This window comes from Aythya ferina, assembly GCF_964211825.1.
Source record: "Aythya ferina genome assembly, chromosome: 1".
In the NCBI taxonomy this organism is placed as follows: Eukaryota; Metazoa; Chordata; class Aves; order Anseriformes; family Anatidae; genus Aythya; species Aythya ferina.
In genome coordinates, this window is record NC_140296.1 from 160135837 (window position 1) to 160142222 (window position 6386).

The window sequence follows — 6386 nt, forward strand, 5'->3', positions numbered from 1 at the left end:
AGAGATGGAACAGGCTTGTCCCTGACCTAAGATTCTGCACTGAGAATCACTGACACTTGCTGAATGAAATACTCTGGATGCAAATGTTCTTCGCTGGTGCAATACGTTATGACTCTATCACTCACCTTGAAAGAGGAGACTAAAAATGCTTTGATAAATGATTTGAAACGTTGCCCAGTTTCACCAGCTTTGTTCTTCTAAGTGTTTGTACCTCTTGCTTCAGCTGCAAAGCTATTTCATCATGTCCTAAAACAATGCTTTGCAGAGAACTGCAGTATATCAACCTATAAACTGAAGCACATTGGTCTACCCAGCCAATAGAGAGTGTAGTCTTAACAGAAAGCACTTTTCTCCTTTTGAGGCCAAACATTACAACATAGCACATTTACGCAGCACTGTATTACCTTCACTTCCTAAAGGCATGTTTAGTGCTGTCTCAGGATTTCTTTTTGCCTTTGTAGTGCAGGCTGGCAGAGCAAAACTTTTCTTCTATCATTCTTTTCTTATGGCAGTGATTTCACACTCCTTACATTTGGACACCAGAGCACCACTTTCACCCTCCTCTGAGGCTTGGCTTCTCCTGGATCTCACCGTTTGATATGCTAGTGACTTCTGGTGCCATTCACAGTGATCAGCCCGCTCAGTGAGTTCTCTCCAGCTGTAGGATAGCACTTTCACAAGTCCCTTTGGGAAACCAATCTCATACCTAGCAAGGAGCTGCAACTTCTACCAAGTTCCTGTAACATGTTGGCAGCTACAGACTTATTTAACATGTTCAGTGGTGAGTCCTTATCTGTCCGTGGGATCTGAGATGCTTGGGAGATCTTTGGCTTGGAGTCCTCTTTACAAGTTTTACAGAGAAAATGACAAGATATTTGACACAAGACTGGATATTTTTCTTTTCGTGTATCATCATTTAAGAAGCCATCTTCTTGCCTTTCTGTATGTCCTTGTACAGATGGGATTCCTGCTTTTAGTCAGGCTGAGGAGAAAACACAGCTGTATCATCCAGTGAGAGCAGTAACAGCTAAAGAACACAGAAAACACAGACCTGATAGTTTTGCTGCCTCAAACATATGTGGACAGGCTGCCAGTGTCCCTTTGGCAGTTGACACCGAGCTACATTTCCTCCCAAGGAAGGCACTCCTTAATCAAGCTCAGAAATACCTGCACAGCAGCACGAGGTAATTTAGTGCAGCCATCACCAGGGAGCATCTGCACTGACAGTGTATGCTTAGGACTGTGCCTGCTGAAATGCAGTGTAATGTAACACGGTGATTGATTTCCTCTCTCCTACGTAAAATGTTTTTTTCTTACCCTAGTAAGATGAAAATCAAATAAATACAAGACTTCGCTTGCTTAGATGTGACACAGAGTAGACATTTAGCTTTTAGATGTAATGAAACTTTGAATGTCTAAAGGAGTCTTTTTCAGTAACTGCTGATTCTATGTACCCTATTTTATTTTGTTGTCCAATTTAGTAACTCAGATCTTCCATGGTTATGTGAGGACCACCTTTATTTGAAACTGTAGCAGCTAATTAAAGGATTGCCAATGTGGAAAATCTATTAACAAGCTTTAGCAGTTTTAAAATGTGAAACACAAAGGAAGTTTACAAAATGTCTTAGTCCTCAGGCCTCTAAACACACACAGACTTAGCTATAGCCACATGGTTACCCCCTCCAGTTTCAATAGTAGCTTCTTTCACTATTGTGGTGGACTGCATACAAATGTGTTCATGGAATAAAACAGCCTGAAGTACATTTTTGAAATCTGAATTTCAAAAGCAAGCTAGGCAAAGCAAGGTATGAAGGCAGAGGCTGTGTTTTTTCTCAGTTCAGTTTTCATAACTGGAAAAAAAAAAAAAAAAAAAAAAAACTTTTTGGAAGATAGCTAATAAAACATATTGCTTCTTACAAAACCAGTGTTGTCTACAGTCTTAGATGCTCATGGCTTTAGCAAAGGGCTGTCAAAAAAGTGACATGGCCATTCAAGGGCACAGAGCTCAATGAAAACAAAGTCCAGTATCTTTGTTCTTTTGCTATTTCTGGGAATATCACTCTCCAAGTAAAATTTTCTTGCTAGCTGCTCAACTTCTATTCTCTTCTCTTAAATACCAGGGTTTCATTGGATCTTTAAAATTTCTAAGCTCACACCGTACAGGAAAAAGAAGATAATTTTTAATACATTTTTTCCATGCCTTTTTTTTTTTTTCATTATTTTCTCCTTACAGACTTTTAGAAGCCTGTGTATGAAATAGGTTATAAACACCATCAGTTCCTTCTAATCCTTCTCTAACTCTCGTCACCTTGCTATGCTTTAGCCAGCAATTGCACACAGACAGACAAAAAACTAATGTTCTGAAGTGGTTTCTGAGAAGTCATGAAGTATCAATAATAAAAAGGCTAAAAAGCTGGTAAGACATAATACAACTTGAAAATGTAGGTAGTAATGTACTTGCTAGCAAACCAGCAGTGGTGATTACCTAACAGTATTTTTTATGTCAACTTAAGAGGATTCCACCTCTGTCATCCCTGTTTCTTTACATCCTTGTTGGAACAAAAAGAGCACTTTAGAGTAAGTGTGATGAAACATGAATTTAAAACCCAGTTATCCAAGGGAGCCACAACCCTGAGGAATGCTGTGGACAAGGGCTCATACTACTTTAGTCAGGACATATGAACTTAATGAAATCTGCAGAACTCTGCACCCAGCAATGTGTTGTCCAGGCCATTGCAAAACAATAGAACAAGGCCATTATGTGGTATTCTTAGCTAATTGTTCCATATGTGTATGTTAAATATATTAAACTTGTGAATTGTTGGCAGCAGAAATGAACATTAGATATCAAATCTCAGGGAATTAGGGGTACTTATAGGACACTGTTACCTTCCTACTTGCCCCCCTTTGCTCTCACTGCATAGCAGTTACCTCTAGTAACACACCTTCCTCATCCATCCCAGTCTGCCCTGACCACATCTACCTCAGGACTCCTGTCCGTGTCTTCCCCGAAAAACTAGTGGGCAGAAACTTCCCACCACTACTGGCACAACACCTGGGAGTAAAGCTTACAGGGTGAGGATGTATAGTGAGCACACTGAAATATGAGGACAGTTCTGGTATCTGCTTGCCCCTCTCTTTCGTTCTATCTTTCATCCACAATAAAATGAGTGTTTCCATTTTAACTTTGGAGGATGTATGAAGGGGAGGAGGGAAGTAGAAGAATATCCTAGAAATGATAGAAAATACCTAGTCAAAGAAATATACAGGTCCTGCCTCCAGTGCTGCTGCTCTAAGTATTGGTTCCATTACTTCCTAGGTGAGGTAGGGGTGGAGCACCCCACAGGAAGATAGTTATGTCAGCAGGCTGTGAGAAATAAAGTGCTTATGTTTTTTTTACACTAACAGTGAAGCTAAGCCATTATTTTCTATGTGAGGCCTTGAAAATCTGCTTCCAATATTATTGGAAAAAACACTGTATGAATGGGAATACAGTCATAGGTCAGGGGATTAAATCATAAGAAGTTGATTACAAAACTGAAGAACCAAGTATCAGTTTTTGGTTATTTAGATTCACACCACTCCAAACCGGTGTCTTCACGAGCTATGGCCTACTGTTACTTCATAGGTCTCAGTTAATTTGTTATCTGAAAAAGAAGACTGCTTTTGTCTGGAGGTATGACCCAGTGACTGTCATCAAATATGCTTTTATTCAAAAAAGTTTTTTTATGACTCTATCATAAATATAAAAATGGATTTCAAAGATGCCACTGTAGTGACCTCTTTCTCTGTGCAACTTTCCATCCTCTACCAAAATTGTACAAAGGCACAGAGATCTGCTGCCAGGGCACACCTCACTGTAGCACAACCTAGCACACATATCTGTCTACATACCTAAGGCAATAGCTCCTTATTACAGAAATTTAATAAATCTTTTGGAAGCACAGGTCCAGGCAACAGATTGTTCTGTTCATGTGAAACCTGTCATTTATAAGCATTTTTTTAAAAAATGAGCTTCAGAGGAGACAATAAACTGACTTATTTTTGTATTTCACAGCATACTTCCATCTATTCATGCAAACTGAAGAGCATGTGCTAAGTCATGGTCTGAGTCTGAGTGCACAAACAAGTCTGGGATTCTCAAGGTAGCTTTAAGGAGTAAGGCAGATGAAATTTGCTTCTCTTCAGAAGCACTCATTGCATCCTTTGAAAAGCTGTCCTCTGAAGGACATTGATGTTGTGACACTATCTGTTGCATGCCAGGATGTTTGGATTATGGCTGACAGACTGTAATCAAACTGATGGAAAAAAAGGCGGTAATCAAACTGATGGAAAAAATTGAAATCGCCATGGGATGTAAAAGAACTCCACAATGAGCAGTGTTAAATGGGAATTATTCATCTGCTTTTGCCACATTTAACTGTGACTGAGATACTTCATCTAGGTTTTGAGAGGAGTGGTTTCAGAATTAAGGAGTTTCTTTATCCTGCTCATGCTAAGGAAAACATTGGTGACAGCTGTCATTCCCACAGTAAATGCTAGGAATGATGGCAGAGGAAGTACAACTGCCTTCAGCAACTGGTGAGGAGGCAGTAGTTTGCCTTCTAGAGTTTACAAGTTTTTTTGCTCTCATTCAAGAAACATTTTTCTTTCCTTCCATCCAGCCTTTAAGCCTGATATTAAACCCTGAGTCAGAAAGATTGTCCCATTGACTTCAGTGCATTTTTAGAGTTGAGTAAGGACTATGAGTTTTTGCCCTAAGCTGGGAAGAAGAGTATTAAAGTGTTGTAAACACATAAATAATGGCTTTGGCCCCAGAAATATGAACAGAAAAACAATCATCACACACGTTTCAACTCTTCTTGGGACTGATGCAGGCCACTTAGTGCCTAAATCCTCCTGCCTCCCCCTCCTTCCAGGATTAACCTGCAGCTGTCAGAGACAACCAACTCCCCCACTCTATTCCATGCCATTTCTTGACATACACATACTACAGCTTGGAAAACAACAACAACAAATAAACAACAAAGGAAAATATAACGTACTCCAAAAGAAGCCTTTTCCTGAAGATTGTAACTTCTTTTGCTAGGAAAATGGTGCAATGGGTGCTTCTCTGGGAGAAAAGGAATAGGAGTTGAGCCTCTGTGTTACCTTTCAGGACCACGTTTCAACTCCTGCTGCTTAGTTACCACAGGTTTTGGACTGCACTCAGCCCTTCCCTTGATTCCCCACCCACTGCCTGCCTGCCTGGCTAAAAAATAAAAATGAATAGCTACTGTGAGAAAACAAAACAAACAAACGAAAAAATCAGTATATTTCTCCAGCTAAAACTACTTTTCATGCACCTCCTCTGGCCTACAACCTGTCTGATATTGTCTTCCTATCATGCTGGCTGGTATAGAATGAAACTGGAAAATGTAGCATTCATTGATATAAAGCATATTAAATGTTAGGATCAGCTGACTGGCAGTAATGGAAGGCGAAAAATTTCTGAACTGGTAAGGGCACGACAAGATACGGTGCTCTCTCCTGGCTTCTAAGAGACCAGGTTCTCTCAGAAGCAGCCAGGTGGGGAACGTGTTGTCCAGCTGTCAGTCTGTTCTTGCTAATGCACACAGTTGTTGATGCAGCCAGTCCAACTGCAAGTTGCCATTTTTTTTTTTCATACAGCATTCCCGTTTTTGCATATTGGTTGTCATGCAATTATCCTGCTGGCTATCTGTACTCTCTGGTACAGAGAGCACCGCGCTAACTCTGGGACTGGACACTGCATAGCCTGGAAGGTGTTTTACTCTGTCCAACACACCCTCTTCTCTCCAGGCCTAATGCACACAGTGGAGTGCTTCTGGGTCCAGCCACAGCACCCAGTGTATGCAGTCAAGCTGCAGAGAGACACCTTGAATCCTGCCGCTCAGACAAACTCTGGCAGCAGCCAGCAGCCCACAGCACCTGCACCACTACAGCACAATCCATCCCTCGCTCCGCTGGGGTATCGCAGTGATTATGAATGGTGCTGGAGTCATTCTGGGGAGGAGTGAAACAATGCCCCGGAAACCTGGCTCCATTAATTCAGCTGATCACACTAAAAAATAAAAATGTTGTGCTTGTTGCCCCAAAGCTTTAATGAACATTTTTCCTCTGATGTCCTTACTTCTGGATGTCACATCTGTAGTCTCTGCATGAGATGTGCTCTCACCTGCTCTATTTTACCTTTATCTATCTCTGGTCAGCTTGTCTAATGAATTCCCTGGGATTCTGTAGACTTCGTGACCACCTTTATCTGTGACTTTGGTTCTATAATCAACAAAATCCATGTCCTGATGACTCTTCTATTTTGGCAAGTACCAAAGCAAACAGACCATGAACACAGACTAGTATTCTCTCCA